We start from the raw sequence: 19962 nt of genomic DNA, 5'->3' as shown, positions 1-19962 counted from the left end.
TTTAACCCTGACAATTATTACAGCTTATTAGCTGTTCTGTTGCACACCGGGAGACGCAATGTGACCGATGGTGTGATGGTCCGAGGTACTTAGTACCCAGTGCCAGTTTACCCATTTATCCAGTCTCGTCGACTAATATAGATTACTCAGGCAATGATAATAAACCTTACTAAATTTTATTTGAATAACACTGCAAATAATATCAAAAATTAAGTCTGCTAAAAAATGTAAACATACATTCTGCATGCTTATTTTTATTATATTTTATTTTATTTTATATTATCACCACTAAGCAGAATTGCTTAGCACGTCGCTTTTACCACGCGCAGGTACTAGAGACCTAGCTGGGGAGCCCAGCAGACATCAGACAGGGTGAGCCTTCAGAGTTGCATCCGGGATCCAGAGTCACCTCATATCTGCACTGCGTATGGTAGGACATTAGGATTTTGGGTAGCATTTTGTATTTTGCATTTTGTATTAGTTTTGGATTGTAACTATAAACTCTTATAATTATGTAATGATGTAAATATATGAAATTTCATATTATTGAAATTTTCTGTATATTATGTTGAGAAATATTTATGAATGTGCTTCCAGTAATGAAGTGAAGAGAAAATTTTCTGAAAATAGTGTTGTGATTTGAGATTGAGATTTTGAGATTGACTTTGAAATGTGTATAATAGAGTTTGGATTTGGAAATTATATTGGAAGTGCTTTTAAACAGGTTCAGAAGAACTATTTTCCAATTTACAGCCGGCACTCTGTCCGATTTTCTATAAAATTTGTGGAAAAATTCAGATTTATCAAAATTGAAAATAAATGAATTAAAAGGGATAAATTGTAATAGAAACATAAATTGGTGCTCCGGCACACTGAGTGGCATAACTTGCTCGGCTACACTGTAGACGGGTAAGGGATGTCACAAAAAGGATTACCAACTGGTTTCTGATTATAATACCCAACAAAATCAACTTGCTCATTTCCAAACTCTTACCCATAGGAAGGAAAATCATTGATACAATGCATATTTCCCACACCAACATCTTCTGTATGACTAGATCCTCCAATTGATGAGTCAACCTTCATGCTTAACTTATCCATTTTTCTCGTCAAAGCATCAAATTTGGCATTGAACATACTCATGGCATCTAATTCATATACGCTAGCTGGTGGTTTCTTCATTTCTTTTCTTTCACCGGTCCATTGATAATTGTTGTAAGCAATTTTATCCAATGCTGAATAAGCTTCATCTTTTAACTTTTCCATAAGATCACCTCCTAAAGATGCATCAATTATACTTCTAATTGCTGGAGAAACACCATTGTAGAAATGTTGAACAAGCATCCATCTAGGGATTCCATGATGTGGACATCTCCTTTGAAGATCCTTGTATCTCTCCCAAGCTTCATAGAGACTCTCATCATCCCTTGGTTTGAAAGAAGTTAATTCATTTCTCAATTTTGCAGTTTTGCTAGGAGGAAAGTATTGAGCCAAGAAAGCTTGTGACAACTCATCTCAAGTAGTTATTGAACCCAGAGGTAATGAATGCAACCACTCCCTAGCACTATCCTTCAAAGAAAAAGGAAATAATCTCAATCAGATGGCATCATCTGACACTCCATTTATCTTCAGCATGTCACTAATCTCAAGAAAATGTGCAAGGAGCACATGTGGACTCTCAGTAGGACCTCCCCCAAACTGTGATTGTTGAACCATTTGACAAAGTGAGGGCTTCAACTCAAAGTTGTTTGCTTCCACTCTAGGCCTCGTAATACTCAGTCTAAAATCTCTAAAATTAGGAAAAGCATGATCCTTAATTGATCAGTTGTTGTTTGTCATAGCTTCTGTCACTTATTTCTCTTGATTTTGCTCTTGTTGTCTTTGAATTATGAGTTCAGCTTTTCTTCTTTTAGACTCTGTTCTTAAAGCTTTAGCTGTATTTTCAATCTCAGAATCAAAAATTAAATCAATTTCTACACTCTTTGTTCTTCTCATATAAAAAATATGTACCTAAAAAACTAAAATAAGAAAATCTCAAAGTATAATGATAAAGAAAAGAAATTAAAATAAAAAATAAAATGCCCAAATTAACCAAACAATCAATCATCTAATATCAAACCAAACAAATCCCCGGCAACGGCGCCAAAAACTTGATTGCGAACTCCGCAAGTATACGGGTCGTTCAAGTAGTAAAGAAAAGATATCGTCCCACAGAGATTTATTGTTTGAGTATCAAACTATAAAAGTCACGATTATTTGGGCTATCGATAATTTGTGCCAAAAATAGAGTAAGAGATGCAACAAATTAAATTGGAAAAATAAAGAAATTATGATGAATGAAGTAATTAAAATTCTAAGCACTATACTAATTTACTAAAATTTTAACAAGTAACAAAAGGTTTAATTAATTAATGGTAAAAATTGATTTCAGAGTTGAGGTTCATGAAGTAAATTTTATTGGGATTTGGATAGGCAAAGCCAAGATTAAGGGAAATACAAGTTTAAAGGAAGTTAATTCTAATTTCCTTTAATCTCTCTTTCAAGCAAACTAAAGAGTGTTTTAAAGGAAACTAAACCCCATTCTCATGCGATGTTTAATTACCCAAAACCCTTTAAGCATTTTAATCAACTTGAAATTCCTCTTAACCCACTAGTTTATTTTTAACACTAGGTGATTAAGTTCATTATCTTGATTATCTATCATAGATTTTCACCTCTCGGTCCTTCAATCTAAGATTAAGAACAAAACCCAAAAGGTACCAACAATAGGTATGTAAATAAGCACACAAGATAAGAATCAAAGCTTATATATACTAAAATCTGGTTAAAACCAGTCCAAATCCATAAATAAAACTTAAATCATTACACCCAACTCTGAAATCTTAAGTATCTACTCACTCGTGCTTGTATTTACAAGTAAAAAATATGAAATAGAGCAAGAAAACATGAAAATAAAACTAAAAATAAAAGAACCTAGAAGAAGAGAATCTAAATCTCTGAAAATGGAAGATGGAAAATGTCACTCTGCAGGTATTCTTCCTCCAAAAATGGCGTGATTCCCTCTTTCCTTCCTCTTTTGATTTTTATCTCTCTTTCTCCTTATGGTAAAAATGAGAATATGATGCTTATATATTCCCTTAAGGTTTGCCCTAAAAATAGTCTATAAAGGGATAAGGATAAAAGGTGTGAAAAGAGAACATTTTTCCATGTTGGCAAATCTGCCAGCACCATCCCACATGCCTCATGTTGATTTAAGTTGTTTTCCATTTGCCTCATGATGATTCGGAGGAGGAGCCTTTAGATTCTGCATGACCAACTACACGGGGCATGTGGGAGCCCCTGAAACTTTCGGCGTGTTTTGCTCCAAAATCTCAGTTTACACGACCCGCCACACGGAACATGTTAAAGCCCATGAAACTTTTGGCGTGTTTTGTTTCGAAGTCTTTGATTACACGACTCAGTGTGAACTTACATGCTTCATGTGGATTCCTGCTGGCTAACTTTTATCTTCACACGACCTTCAACACGGGGCATGTTGAGGCCCTTGAAACTTTAGGCTTCCAAATCACTTTGAATTTCTTCTATATGGACCTTTTTGCCTTTAAACCTTATTAAAACCTATTAAAAACATTAAAATTTCGAAAATCAAATATAATGAAACTAAAATTAACAAATTAACTAAAATAATCATTAAAAGCATAAAATTACTAAACTAACAAGGCAAAATGGATGCAAAACAACCCTAAAATACTTTTATAAAATGAGTTTATCATGCATGAGTTTAGTTTTGTGAAATGATATTTCAACAATTATTAAGCATTGTTATGGATTGAATAAATTAGTTTTGGAAAAATTGTGATAAAATATGTTTTCAATTATAATGAGCATAAAAATTATTGAATATTGGAATTGATATTGAATTGAATTGTATTGTGATTCATGCTCACAATAAAAGATAAAGAGATGCATGATATTGTTTTATATCTCACTTTAGATGCCTGACTAGGTTATTACCCGTCTCTCTCATTTGTTGAGGAGACAATGGAGTTAGCTTTATTTTAATTACCATGGTACATGCACAGGCTTAGATTCTCCGGTTATTAGAGGTTAGATCTAAGTTTTTTATTGGCCCTTTTGGAAGTTGCATTATTATGGTGTGTACTGTGCACGATGATTCGACCTCCCCAACCATAGGGAGTTAGAATCCTGATTCGATCTCCCTGACCATAGGGAGTTAGAATCGCCCTGAAGATGGCCTTTATGGATTAGTCTTGCATAGTTAGTGAGATAAAGAATGGATTTTGAATAGTAAGGAATTATGATTTTAAATGAGATTTGTGCATAAGTGATTTTACTGAAATTAATATTTAGTTCCATAAATTGTTGAAATTACTTTAAATGTTCAGTTGTGATTTGATAAATTAAATTTCTTGACCAAGGTCATTTTAAAAAATGATTTACATTATTGGCCACAAATATTATGATTTTTGGAATTTGATGAATATTCAGATTTCCAAATTCTTTGCTGTGATTTTGTTAAAGCATATTATACTATGTTTTAAATTATAGTTGTGCACCATTGAGTTCACCACTCAGCGATAGCTTTGTATGCTGTCGCAGGTGAAAGTAAAGACAGAGCAGCTGAATGAGATTTCCTGTAGCTGTACCTTGAAGATTCATTGAGATTAGCTTTGAGTATAGTATAGGTATACCCTTGTATGTTTGATTTTGATGTATGCATGTAATTATATGTATGTAATTTATTTGAGCAATTGTATAAGAACTTTTATAATATTATTTTGAGTATGTAATTAAAATGCAAATTATTGTAATATTTAAATTTATTTCTAAGTTTTGTAATTAATGTAAATAATTCTTTTTATATTTTGTGAATGATAAGTTATTTCCTTTTCGGAAATGAGATGTTTCAATTGCGGTTGATTTTGTATTGAGCATTTTGTATGGGATTGAGATGAAATTGATTTGTATTAGAGTTGTGATTGAGAAAACATTTGGAGTGTGTTTCCTTGCAGGTTTTAAAGATTTATTTCCTCAAAATACAACCAGCACTCTACCAGAAATTTTTGTAAAAGTTGTGAAAATTTTAAATATCTAAAAATTTGATTTGTAATTTAGTGTCAATTAAAGGTTTTTAATATTTGTGAAAAACTTACCCACCACTTTCAAAATGAATAGAAATAGTTTTAAAATCCCTTGTAGTATATCTAATGGGTTACTGGTAGACGAAGTACGATAATTCATTAGGTGTACTACGGGATCATGTTTTGCCTTACGGAGGGGTAAGGTGTGACAATCCTTGCCCATAATATCCTCCCCTAACTGCCTACAATCCCAGATCATCTGACCAAAATGCTCATTTCAGACCACCTACTCCTCAACCTGGTCCAAGGCCACCAAGGAATTTTGATCCACCGTTACCACTCCCACTCAGTGAAATTTACTATTACCTGTTGCGTATCAATCAGATAGTGCCCATCCCACTAGACCCTGTCTAGCCACCATATCCTAGGTGGTATGATCCTAGCACCATATGTGATTATCATAGCGAGGCTGTGGGACATTCAATGGATAACTGTGGAGCCCTTTGCGGAAGGGTACAATCCCTAATTAGGAATGGGTGGTTGAAGATTGAAGGGAATGGCTCCGCTCCTAATGTCACTTCTAACCCATTACCCTATCATGATACCATCAAAGGGAATGGTGTAAGTGTGACAGAATACCTGGATGAAAACTTGATTATGGAAGTGCATCAGTTAACCCAATTTTTTAAATGAGATTCTCATAATGGCAGTGCTGGAAGGGTATATACATCCATATGAGCCTAACTCTAGAAATGATTTGTCATGCTCAGGGTGCCCTTATCATGATGGTGAAGAAGCGGAAGCATGAAAAACACAAGTTTATACCATTGAATTCAAAAATTTCACCTAGGGTCACATGCATCAGGCAAGATTTATTTTTATCTATTTGATTTCAATGATAAACAATTTATTAAAACACTTTTAATATGTTTTTGGATATGTATTTGCCATTTAAGATTTTAAAATTAATCAGATTAATTTTAGAACCCTAGATTAGATCAAGAACAAATGCACTAACCTCTTGATGCACTGCAGCGTATTTGTGCCTTTGGGATGCGTCTTGAGGACACCAGATGTTGTCCCTCTAGCTTGTCCACACCAAGTTCACCTATGGCAGCCCTTGAGCAACTTCTAAAGATTTTTTTATTAATTAGCAAATCAAGTTTTTCCTTCTAAGAGATTAAAAATGTAAACAGGACACTAGAAATAATTTCTAGTATTTTCAATTCAAGAGATTGTTTGCTAATCTCTTGGAATATATGAGAGAAGAAGATAAAGAGAAGGGAGAGTCTCTTGGGTGGAGGCACCAAGGGTATCAGCTGCTGGTTGTGTTTTTTTCTTTTCATAACAACACTTATATAGCTAGATTAACACATTAAACCCTTGCCACATGTCACCCTCTTATTGGTTCAAGGTTTAATTGACCCAATCACATTGTGCCAAGTGTCAAACCTATATTTAATCTTAATTTTAATCATCTTACATGATTAAAAACATTTGGCAAGCTTATGTGTAACACATGTGTCACCATCTCACGGTGCCACATGTTACCCTGTGAAATGACCAAAATGCCCCTGTGTCTTAATTTTGAGTTCTCAACCCAAAATAATTATTTATCTCTTATAATCAATTTATATCAAATATTAATTAATTAATTAATCTTTATTAATTAATTTCTCATTAATTAAATTCATATTTAAACACTTTAAATATAAATTTAACTTATACTGTACATCCAATAACCTAAATTTGGTTTCAAGTCATGCTAGGGACTTTGCAATCTAATTGCAAACCAAATCTATTTAATTAATCAATTAAACTCTTTAATTAATTAATTAAATCACATTTAATTAGGTGATAACTTGTGTATGTGTGTGACTTACTAGGCTCATCACTAATTGACAAGGAGACATGATATCAACTTTTAATATCATTAAAACTCTTTCTTACCATAAATGATTTCTCTAAATCATTTTACGCACTTCATAGACCATGGTTAACACCTAGCATAGCATGCCATGGCCACCCAATTAGTAATAAGGCTTACCTTAAATGAACCTATAGTCATATGTTACCATGCACTAGAATCTCTCTGTTACAAAATCCCAACTCAAGCTAGAGTCATGGTTAATGTCAAACCCCATTTGCTATGAATATTATGTTCTCTTTTAATTTCAGTTCTTGATTAAAAAGATTTTCTCATCAGAAACTCTTTTTTAATAAATCTATCTGTCCTAGCCAGGAACTTGAAACATCAAGAACAATTAAATGAACATAGGATTTTATCTCTATTTACATAGAGGAACATATTCCATCTAGATCAACACCTACCTCCATATATAACTAGTAGGAGCCAACACATGCTCATATACCTATACACAGTACAAGTATGAAAGCAGTATCAAACTCAAACCACCTATATATAAGATAACTGTGCTATTTCAGATCTAAAAATTATATGCACTGATATGATTTATGACAATACATTGACAAGAGTAAACTTCATGTGCTTGTCATAAGCGTCACTGGTTCGGCCTACTTATCATGTATAAGTGCCTATCATATTTGTTATATGGCATGAGACTCACCATTCCATCTTATTTATATCTCATATAAATAACTTGGGAACAAACATGAATACAATCTTTATGGATAAGTCATGTCCTTATTATGAAGTATCCTTGATTGTGAACCTATTTATGATACTTTGTACTACAAATACTGTCACTCATATTCTTAACAACTTAAGAAAAAAATTTCTAACAAAATATCATTGGATCTTTTCTATTACACATAAATATATTATGTAAATGGAAAAGTGGAAATGCCTTTTATTAATAAACACATGTACAAGATACATACTAAATGATATACTCTAGGGCATACTACTAACAATCTCCCACTAGCACTAGAGCCATTCATTACAATATCTTAGACCCATCTTCTTAAGATGTTGCTCTCACTGAGTCTGTGACATAGGCTTAGTGAATGGATCAGCTGGATTTTCAGCTGATGCTATTTTCTGCATGGCTACATCGCCTCGTCCAACTATTTCTCTGATAATGTGGTAGCGCCTTTCTATGTGTTTGGATTTCTGGTAAGACCTTGGTTCCTTAGCCTGTATGACTGCTCCATTGTTGTCACAGTGTAGTGGAACTACTGACTCAATGGAAGGAACTACTGCAAGTTCTGTCATGAACTTCTTTATCTAAATAGCTTCCTTTGGAGCATCTGATGCAGCAATATACTTAGCCTCAGTAGTGAAATCTGCAGTCGTGCTCTGTTTGGAACTCTTCCAACTGACTGCACCTCCATTATAAATGAACACATGCCTAGAGGTAGACTTTCTATCATCGATATCTGATTGGAAATCAGAATCAGTATAACCATCCAATTGCAAGTTTCCACCGCCATAAATCAAGAATAAATCCTTAGCTCCTCTCAAGTACTTAAGGATATTCTTGACAGCTATCCAGTGTTCCAAACCTGGATTGGATTGATACCTGCTAGTCAAACTAACAGCATATGCGATATCCAGCCTAGTACACAATATTGCATACATTAAACTTCCAATAGCTGAATCATATGGAATCCTGGCCATCTTTTCTCTTTCTTCAGGTGTCTTTGGAGACATCTCTTTAAAAAGGTGGATACCATGTCTCACTGGTAACAATCCTCTCTTGGAATCAATCATGTTAAACCTCTTTAACACATTTTCCAAGTATAGACTTTGGAATAAACGAATTATTCTTTTCGCTTTATCCCTATAGATACGAATCCCAAGAATATAGGTTGCCTCCCCTAAGTCATTCATGGAGAATGTATTTGACAACCATACCTTTACAGTTGTTAACATACCTGTGTCATTACCCATCAACAGTATATCATCCACATATAAAACAAGGAAAGTGATAACACTGTCACTAACCTTCTTATATACACATGGCTCATCCTCATTTTTGATAAAACCAAATGATTTAATGGCTTCATCAAAACGGATGTTCCAACTCCTCGAAGCTTGCTTCAACTCATAAATGGATCGCTTTAGCTTGCATACCTTGGAACCATCTTGGGATTCACAACCCCTAGGTTGTTCCATGAAAATGTTTTCTTTAATGTATCCATTGAGAAAAGCTGTTTTGACATCCATCTGCCAAATCTCATAATCATAGTATGCAGCTATTACTAATAGAATCCTAATTGATTTAAGCATGGCAACAGGCAAGAAAGTCTCCTCAAAGTCGATTCCTTGCCTTTGACGAAACCCTTTCGCTACTACCCTTGCCTTATAGGTCTCTACTATTCTATCAAAACCAATTTTCTTCTTGAAAACCCATTTGTTCCCTATAGGTACAATACCTTCAGGTGGGTCAACAAGATCCCAAACTTGATTCTTATACATGGAATCAATCTCAGATTTCATAGCACCAATCCATTTTGAAGAGTTTATATCTGATATAGCTTCTTTATAGGTAAGTGGATCATTTCTATGATCTACTTCTTCATGAGTAGACAACTCTTGTTCTTCTTCATGAAGGAAACCATATCTCACTGGACGGTGAGATACCCTAGTTTTTCTACAAGGAACAGCTGTAGATGTTTCATCAATAGGTGTAGGTTGTCTAGATGGATCTATATCCATCTGATCTATTGGTTGGTCAGAATTCTCCAATTTCAACTCTATTTGCCTTCCTTTGCCTCCTTCTTAAACAAACTGTTGTTCAAGAAATGTAGCATCTCTACTCACCACAACCTTTTGTGATGTAGGCAAATAAAAATAATATCCAAAACTACCTTTTGGATATCCAGCAAATCGACCCTTTTCTGATTTGGTTTCCAATTTTTCAATGTTCATCTTTCTGATATAAGCTGGACAACCCCAAATCTTAACATGCTTATGACTTCGTTTTCTTCCATGCCATACCTCATAAGGTGTGGAAGAAACTGATTTTGATGAAATCCTATTCAGAATATACAAAGCTGATTTTAATGCAAATTCCCAAAAGGAGATTGACATATCAGTATAGCTTATCATACTACGTACCATATCCAATAGGGTATGATTTCTCCTTTCAGATACACCATTCAGCTGTGGTGTTCCTGAAGGAGTTAATTGGGAAACAATGCCATGCTCTCTCAAGTATTCATCAAATTCAGTATTCAAATATTCACCTTCATGATCTGATCGAAGAGCTTTAATACTCTTTCCTGTTTGATTTTCTACTTCAGATTTAAATTCTTTGAACTTTTCAAAGGATTCATGTTTGTATTTCATCAAATAGAAATACCCAAACCTTGATTTATCATCAGTAAAGGTAATAAAGTAATGAAAACTGCCTCTAGCCATTTCCTTAAATGGACCACATACATCACTATGTATTAGTTCCAAAATATTTTCAGCCCTTAGCCCTTGTCCAATAAAGGGTGATATAGTCATTTTGCCCTGAAGGTAAGATTCACAAGTTGGAGTAGGCTTAGAGCCCAATGAGGATAGAATCCCCATTTTCTCCAGTTTTGCAATCCTATCTTCTATAACATGACATAATCTTAAGTGCCAAATATATTTTGAACTTGAGTTGGTTTTCACCATGGCATTGCATTCATTTAGATCACTTGCATTCATTTTGTGTTTGTCATTATTATCCAAATAATAAAGGCCATCATTCATATAACCCGAACCAACATATTTATTTCCAAAATAAATATTACAAACATCACCTGTGAACTAAAATTCATAGCCGTTTCTAGTCAAACTAGACATAGAAATTATGTTCTTAAAAGCATCATGTAACACCCCCATTTGTATAGCCTGGTATATTTCACTATTCTGGTGACCAAAGTCGGACCGGACAATTAAAGGGATTAGAGCCACACTTAAGACAACTACATAAGCTATAAACACAAATAATTAGTAATTGCCAATTAGTTAAGTATAAACAAGAAAAACGGAACATAAGAAGTTAAACGAGCCGAGAGTCACAATGATGGGTGACCTTCTCGGGAATGACTGCGAAGTCAATTTAAACTCAAATTTCGAACTGTAAAATGTGACGCCGCGGTCCTTAGGACCATTACGAACACAGTGGAAAAGAGAAAATCACGAAAAAGAATTGTTAACTCAGTCAAATAATTAGGTCAGTGAGCCGGAAGAAACATTAAATTATTTGCAAACCGGGTTGAACCGACGAGAGGCAATTTGGTCAATTGACCCCGAGAGCTGACTCCTGATCTAACTGTCAAATAAAATCAGAGAAAAGAAAATTTTGGGATCGAGAATTAAATTAAAGAACTAATAAAAAAAAGAAGAGAAAATGAAAAAGGTGTAGGGAGATGACATCATGCATGATGCCATAAAGAATATAATTAATATATTTAATTATTTAGATATTTTGATCTTCCATAAGACAAAATACATAAAAAGAAAAGAAAAGAAAAAAAAATTATTAGTCTTCTTCCTTTCTCCCTTGCCGCCCTCACTTTCCCTCTCATCTCCATGAATTTTCCTCCATTAAAGCTTGCACTCAAGCTTTGAAATCCTTACTAAACCTCAACTTCTCCCGTAATTGATTCATAAAAACTTGTTCTAGTCACTTGAAAAGGAGATTGATCATCAAAGAAAGAGGAAAAGAAGAGAGAAATTAGAGAATTCAAATTCAAGTGAGGTAAGCACACCAATTTGAAAGTTTGAGATTTAGTAGTTGTATTTATAGCTTGAGTTACTTAGAAATAAACTTGAAATGAAATAAAAACATGTGTGGAGGACCAAACTGAATTTTGGCCAGCAGGTGTATGGGAGTATATTTGTATGGTTTGATGGATTTGAATGAGTTTATGGACCTCCATTAGTTGAATGGTTATAGTTAAAAGCTTTGAAATTAGCTAAATGCAACAATTTAGTGTGGTTAGGGTTTGGACTTAGGGTTTAGAGACAAAAAATGTAAGGAAGTGGCAAATGATGTTTTTGACCTAATGTGAAGTGAGAAAGGGTCATTTGAGACCAAATGAAGTGTGTTGGAATGGTTGGAGTTAAGGCCAAATTCGGATTGAATGTGGTCATGCTGCTAGTAGCGTGACCAAGTTATCTTTGAGGGACCAAATATGAAATTTTACAAGTCCAATTGGTATGAGACCAATTGGAAATGAAAATAGACACTAAATGACACAATTTTCATTTAGGAAGCATGCCCAAAAAGTGACCAAAACCTAGCGAACAAATTGACCAAACTTGAAAAATCACAGTCTGCCATGTACAAACTGATCAAATGAACAGTGTTTATTTATTTAGTCATAACTTGAGCTAGGAAGGTCTAAATGACCTGAAATTTTACCAGTGGTTATATACCTAAAACTTTCATGAAGAACACAAACCCAAATTATGCCATTAACCAAGTCATTTGGCCACCCCAAATTGGTGACCCAAAACTGCCAAAACCAAAAATTGCCCAGAATTCTGGGTTGAGTCCAATCCGGCAGCCATGGTTCAAATGGTTATAAATTGAGCTACAAAACTCCAATTGGAGTGATTCAAAAATGAGAATAAACTTAAGACATTAAGGAACATTTTCTATGGAGAAAGTTTTGCCAAATTCTAAGAGTAAAGTGACCAATGGAACAGTACAACCTAAGGCACCAAAACTGAAAATTTGCAATTTTGCCTAAAGGACTTAAGTTTTGAGAATATGACCAAAACCAACAAGTTTGGTTACCAAAATGTTGTATGTGGGTGAAGTTGGAGTTCCCATACCTATTAAGCCTTAGAAAGTCAACAAATTGACTTGAATAGTATAGTGAATAGTAATCCCAAAACACAAATTTTAAAGAACGTCGAGTTTAGCAGATATAAGCTAGATAAAAGTGAAATTGAATTTATTTTTAGATTTATGCTAAGTTATGGTATTGAAACACTGTGAAACTGTGTGTTTCAGCTGAAAAAGACTTGGAATGTCTGAGAGACTGAGTCAAGGCCTAGAGGCGACTCACGTCAGGTTTGTGCACAATAATTCTTATTTAAATATTTTATCCTTGAAAATTTGACTTCTGTGATTAATTATGTATTGTGTTGCCATTTTATGATCGCAAATATGACTTTGGAAATTAATCAGATTTCTAACAAATTATTTGATTAAATTGTTTTGAATTGATTTTCTGATTCACATTGTAACATCCTCACTTTAGCTAGTCCATACGGTCTACTGTTCCAGTGACCAGTGACGGTCCAAACAGCAAGAACGTCTGGAAAAATATTTAAACTAAAGTGAAGAACCATAATTAACTCAAATATTAATAAGAAAAATTTAGCAAAAATTTTAGACATAAAATACAACCAACTTAAATGAGCCGGTGCCCTAGCGATGGGTAACCTAGTGAGAAGTTGCGGTTCTCGCAACTAGGAGCCCTATACCCGAGGGAAAAATTATAAAATAATTTCTGGGACTCCAGAGAAGGGTTATTGAGGTTCTTATGGCATTATAATGTGAAGAAAATACTTAGAAAAAAATTTTTAATCGGTACAGACAATTTTGGCCCGTTAAGCTAAACGGAGGGCATTTTGGTTATTTCGTCTTCAGAGATGATTTTTGACCAACTTGTCCAGTTAAATAAATAATTTATATAACATAAAATATGAATAAATGTTGTTAAAAATTTAATTGCAATTAAATAGACAAGAAATGAAGAGTAAATAAAGGAAAATGACATCATAATGATGTCATTAAAGTTCTCCCACCCAACCCAATGTTGACACATGGCATAACTTTATTTAAAATAGACAAATGGGCTAAAAAATGAGAGAAAAATCATATTTCTCATTTCTTCTTTCTTCCTTGCCGTAAGCCTCCACCATAGCCACCATTTTCAAGCTTTTTCAAGCTTGATTTCACTAACTTCTACCCAACTAAACCCTAAACTCCCAACACAAAAAAGTGTTCTTGCATCTTAGAGATTCTTGTGGAAGCAAAAAGAAAAGAAAAGTAAGAATTTGAGCAAGTGGGAAATTCACTCCATTAGAGGTTAGTGACTTAAATTAGATTTTCTCTTTAAATTCATGTTGAAGGAGCATGATTGAGTGTAAAAGTGCAAAGAAATTTAATAAATATCATGTGTATGCCCATCCTATAATTTTGGCAGCCATGGATGTGGTAAGGTTTTGATGATTTTCATGGAGTTAAAATGGTAATAGGGCTGCCTTAACAATAGTCTTTCAAGTAAAATGATGAAATGCTAGTTAAATGCAAGATTGGAGATGATAGGGTTAGGGTTTGAGTATAAAATGAAGACTTTGAACATGCAATGGTGAAAGTTAATTTTAATGGTCAATTAGTGACCATTTAGTGATGTGTAAACAAGAAATGAAGTGGTTTGTATAGTGGGAATTGAGATTAGTGTGGCTGCCCTTGGTGACCTGCAGAATTGGACATGAGTCTTGCAGGTTTGGGCAGCAATAACTTGAATTATAGAGATCCAATTGGTGCAAAGCCAATTGGACATGAAACTAGACACATAATGGCACAACTTTGGTAAAGAAACCATGCCCAGAAAACCAAACCAAGTTAACCAAAAGTTTGCCCTAATCCGAGTGACCTGCAATCTGCTTGGGCAAAATGACCAAATAAACAGTGTCTGGTCATTTGGCCATAACTCAATGTAGAAAGGTCTAATTGATCTGAAATTTTACCAGAAACAAGCTGAGATATAGACCAACAACTTTCATGAAGAAACCTGACCCAAATTATGTTCATAACCTAATCAAATTGCCAACCAAACTTAGGTTACCAAATTTGGCAGAACCAGTTTTGCCCAGAATTTTGGAATCTGTCCAATCCGGCCAGTTATGGTTTTTAGGCCATAACTTGAGCTAAAAAACTCCAAATGGAGTGATTCAAAAAAATAAATTCAACTAGATAAAATAAGGAACAACTTTCATGTTGATCATTTTTCCAAATTCCTACTACAAAAGTGACTAATGGAACAGTAAACCCAAAGCTTGAAAACTGAAAATTTTGTCCAATTCACATTAAACTTAGAGATGGTATTGGCAACCAATACCAACAAGTTTAAAATGCAAAATGTGGTATGTTGATAATATTTAAACTAATTTACCTATTGCCAATGCAAGAGTCAACATTTTGGTTGACTAATGAAATGAATAGTAATCATAAAAATTTAATTTCAAAGAATTACATAAATGAAAAGTGTTAAATGCCCTAGTAGGCCTAATGTGATTGGTTTGGATAGGTTGGCATGCCAATAGGGTTCTGTTAGCAGTACTACATATGGCTTCATGCCATTCTGTATTTCATGGCTTTCCATGCCATTCTATGACATAATAGCCTTTGGCTATGATATTGAGTTGTTATACTCGGGTTTAATCCCCGATAATTATTACAGCTTATTAGTTATTCTGTTGCACACCGGAAGACACAATGTGACCGATGGTGTAATGGTTCGAGGTACTTAGTACCCAGTACCAGTTTACCCGTTTATCCAATCCAGTCAACTAGTATAGGCTACTCGGGCAATGTTAATAAATCTTACAAAACTTTAATCGAATAATATTACAATAAATATTTGAAATTAAGTCTACCAAAAAATGTAAACATACATTCTGCATACATGTTTTTATTTTATTTTATTTTATTTTATTTTATATTGTCACCACTAAGCAGAATTGCTTAGCGCGTTGCTTTTGCCACACGCAGGTACTGGAGACATAGCTGGGGAGTCCAGCAGACCTCATACAGGGTGAGTTTTCAGATCTGCACTCAGAGTTCAAAGTCACCTCACAATTGCAGTGCATTGGTAGGACATTGGGCTACCTAAGTCTTTTGTATTTGTAAACTTTTGTTATGTATATTATAAACTCATGTAATCATATTTTTGCTGTAATTACCCATGAGCCGTGTTCAGAAATAAATATAAGTTTTTCTCATTGAATTGGGTGTGATATGTGAATGTGAATTTTGAGATACTTAATTGATTTGAGAAATTGTTGAAAAATGTTGGTGGTTGACTGAGATTGAGATTATAATTATATTGGAAGTGTTTTTAAACAGGTTCAGAAGAACTGTTTTCCAATTTATAGCTGGCACTCTGCCGGATTTTCTATAAAATTTACGAAAAAATTTAGATTTATCAAAAATTATAAATAAATGAATAAAAAGGGATTAATTGAAATTGAAACATGAATTGGTGTTCCGACACACTGAGTGGCATAACTTGCTCGGCTACACTATAGACTGGTAAGGGGTGTCACATTTTGTGGTATCAGAGTATTAGTTTAGGCGTTTCGGGGTCTAGATAGAGTGCATTCCATTGCATTGCATTTGTAAGTGTTGAAGTGACACTAATGCATATCTTTTTGTTTTCTTATTTTGAATAGGATATGGATCCTGCTTCGCAAAGAGCAGTTGAGGAAGAGGTGGAGTGTCATGCTCCACCAAGGGCTGAGTCTGGGGGTAGGGAAGAACCTACTCCACCAGCAACTGAGGCACCTGCTCAACCTCAGTTTGCTCTATTCCAGCAAATGACTGAATTCTATCGGCAAATGATGGGGGCAATTCCACCACCATAACCACAGTCACAACCTCCACCAGCACCACAGAAATCTCATCTGGAGAAATTGAGAAAGCATGGGGCTGTGGACTTCTTTGGGAAGAGGGAGGATGATCCCATGGCAGCAAAAAACTGGCTGGATAGAACCATCAGAGTGCTGAAACAGCTAAACTGCACCCCCGAGCAGAACCTAGTGGGTGCAGTGTCCCTACTTCAGGATGATGCATATCAATGGTGGGACACAGTAACAAGTGAGGTGCAACCTGAACGGATCACCTGGGAATTCTTCCTTACAGAGTTCAGGAAGAAATATATTAGCAAAGTGTATTTAGAAGAGCGAAGAAGGGAATTTATCAGTTTGAGACAGAGACAGTTGTCAGTGGCTGGGTATGAGCGTGAGTTTGTCAGATTGAGCTGGTATGGGAGGGAGATAGTCCCTACCGAGGCAGAGAGGTGCAGACAGTTTGAGGAAGGGCTCAATGACAACATCAAAGTCATGATCACAGCACTGGAGATCACGGATTTTTCTAAACTGGTGGATGCTGCATCAAAAGTGGAAAGGGTCAGAATCAATGAATAAAATAAATGGAAAAGACAGTAGAAAAAGGGTCCGGGTCAGTCCAGTACATTTTCTGCTCCCAGTAAGAAGAGTAAGGGTCCTCCTGCTCAGAGTTCAGGACCACCACAGGGTTAGGGTCACCTGGGGCCTGCACCACGCTCACACCTAGGAGAGGCCACCCACACCATCAATGGGCGATTCTCCGGGGACGGTGTTTAGGGACCAGCCCTACATCTTCTCGCTTGTCGATCTGGCGAAGTGGCATAAGGGGGAATGTTGGCGAGTGACCGGTGCATGCTTACAGTGTGGATCAATAGAACATCAGATCAAGAATTGTCCGAAGAGGACTACTACAGTTGCTCCAACACAAATTGACAGACCTATTTCTGTACCACAAAGGGGTAGGAAGCTCGGTAAACCTGAGGCAGATGGTCCATCACTGAGGCCTGCATCTGAGTCAGCTGAGAGGCCAAACACTAGAATACCAGCCGAGGCTTATGCCATCAGAGCTCAGGAGGAGCAAGATGCCCCGGATGTCATTAGGGGTACGTTTTCCCTCTACAACACTTCTGTACATGCATTGGTGGATCCAGGATCCGCTCATTCCTACATTTGCATCAAACTACCCATAGAGAGGGGAGTTCTAGTAGAAGAGAGTGATCAAGACATTCTGGTCACAAATCCACTAGGCCACAGTGTGGTAGTGAATAAAGTGTATAAAGATTGCCCATTGAGAATTCAGGGGTATGAATTCTCGGCAGATCTATTTGAGTTGCCCTTCCACGAGTTTGGCGTGATTTTGGGAATGGACTGGTTGTCACGTCATCAGGCAATAGTTGATTGTAAATTGAAGAGAATTTCTCTGAAAACTTCTGAGGGTAATGAGATCACTGTTGTGGGTGAAAGGATAGATTTTCTGTCCAATGTTATCTCAGCCACAGTTGCAAGAAGAATGATGAGAAAAGGCTGTGAAGCTTACCTAGCACACGTGGTTGATACTAGGCAAGCTAAGCCAAACCTGAGTGATATACCCACAGTAAGAGACTTCCCAGATGTATTTCCTGAAGAGTTGCCTGGTTTACCCCCAGAAAGGGAAGTCGAGTTTGCTATTGAGGTAATGCCGGGTACAACACCCATTTCCATTGCTCCTTATAGGATGGCACCCACTGAATTGAGGGAGTTGAAAACTCAGTTACAAGAGTTGCTTGATAAGGGGTTCATACGCCCCAGTGTGTCACCATGGGGAGCTCCGGTGCTATTTGTGAAGAAGAAGGATGGAACCTTGAGATTGTGTATTGATTACCGGCAGTTGAACAAAGTAACTGTGAAGAACAAATATCCATTGCCCAGAATCGACGATCTGTTTGATCAGTTGAAAGGAGCCGGTGTATTTTTGAAAATTGATCTCAGATCAGGGTATCATCAGTTAAGGGTAAAGGATGCAGATGTGTCAAAAACTGCATTCAGAACCCGGTATGGGCATTATGAATTTCTAGTGATGCTGTTTGGGTTAACAAATGCACCAGCAGCATTTATAGACCTTATGAACCGTATCTTCCATCCATACTTAGATCGGTTTATAGTGGTCTTTATTGATGATATTCTGGTGTATTCCAATACCAGAGAAGAACATGATGAACATTTGAGGATTATTCTGCAAACCTTGCGAGAAAAGAAGCTGTATGCTAAGCTATCCAAATGTGACTTCTAGATGAGTGAAATCTCCTTCCTTGGACTCATAGTATCAGCTGAGGGGATTAGAGTAGATCCCAAAAAGATAGAAGCAGTGATGGAATGGAAGCCTCCCAGAAATATAACTGAGGTCAGAAGTTTCTTGGGGCTAGCTGGGTATTACAGAAGATTTGTGAAGGGATTTTCCTTAATAGCTGCTCCAATAACCAAGTTGCTGCACAAGAATGTGAAATTTAACTGGAATGACAAGTGTCAGGCTAGCTTTGAGAAGTTAAAGGCTATGTTAACAGAGGCACCAGTGTTAACATAGCCAGTGTCGGGAAAGGACTTTGTGGTCTATAGTGATGCCTCTCATAATGGGTTAGGGTGTGTATTGATGCAAGAGGGGAAGGTGGTCGCTTATGCTTCCAGGCAGCTAAGGCCACATGAACAGAATTACCCTACCCATGATCTAGAGCTTGCAGCAATTATCTTCGCGCTGAAAATATGGAGGCACTACTTATATGGTGAAAAGTGCTACATTTACATAGACCACAAAAGTCTAAAATATTTGCCAACTCAGAAGGAGTTCAACCTTAGACAAAGGCGATGGATTGAGTTCCAGAAGGGCTATAATTATGTGATTGATTATCATCCTGGGAAGGCAAATGTAGTGGCTGATGCTTTGAGCAGGAAGTCCATCACAACTTTAAGATCACTAAATGCCTGTCTGTCCTTAGCTCAAGATGGAGCTATTTTGGCTGAGTTGCAAGTGAGGCCAACCCTACTACAGCAAATACAAGATGGGCAGAAGGCAGATAAAAAACTAATGGCCATTGTGGGAAAAATTCCTAAGGGAAAGGAAATTGAATATGAGGTGAAAGAAGATGGGTGTCTATACTACAGAGGAAGAGTGTGTGTACCAAATGATGGGGAACTGAAGACTAATATTCTGAAAGAAGCACATACTAGTGTTCATGCTATGCACCCGGGGAGCACGAAAATGTATAATGATTTGAAGCCTCATTATTGGTGGCCTGGTATAAAGAGGGATATAGCTGACTAAGTGACTAAGTGTTT

The 19962-nt window shown here is 36.0% G+C and overlaps 1 non-coding gene across 1 annotated transcript; it reads left to right on the top strand.

Moving 5' to 3' along the window:
• The first annotated feature begins 1354 nt into the window (after positions 1-1354).
• On the top strand, positions 1355-1461 carry LOC131179813 (small nucleolar RNA R71). The gene has a single exon (XR_009148699.1). It is a non-coding gene; the product is annotated as a small nucleolar RNA R71 (small nucleolar RNA).
• Positions 1462-19962: the final 18501 nt, after the last annotated feature.

This window comes from Hevea brasiliensis, chromosome 4, assembly GCF_030052815.1.
Source record: "Hevea brasiliensis isolate MT/VB/25A 57/8 chromosome 4, ASM3005281v1, whole genome shotgun sequence".
NCBI classification, from domain to species: Eukaryota; Viridiplantae; Streptophyta; class Magnoliopsida; order Malpighiales; family Euphorbiaceae; genus Hevea; species Hevea brasiliensis.
The sequence above is the reverse complement of the archived record's forward strand: the minus strand, read 5'-3'. Positions and strand labels throughout refer to the sequence as shown.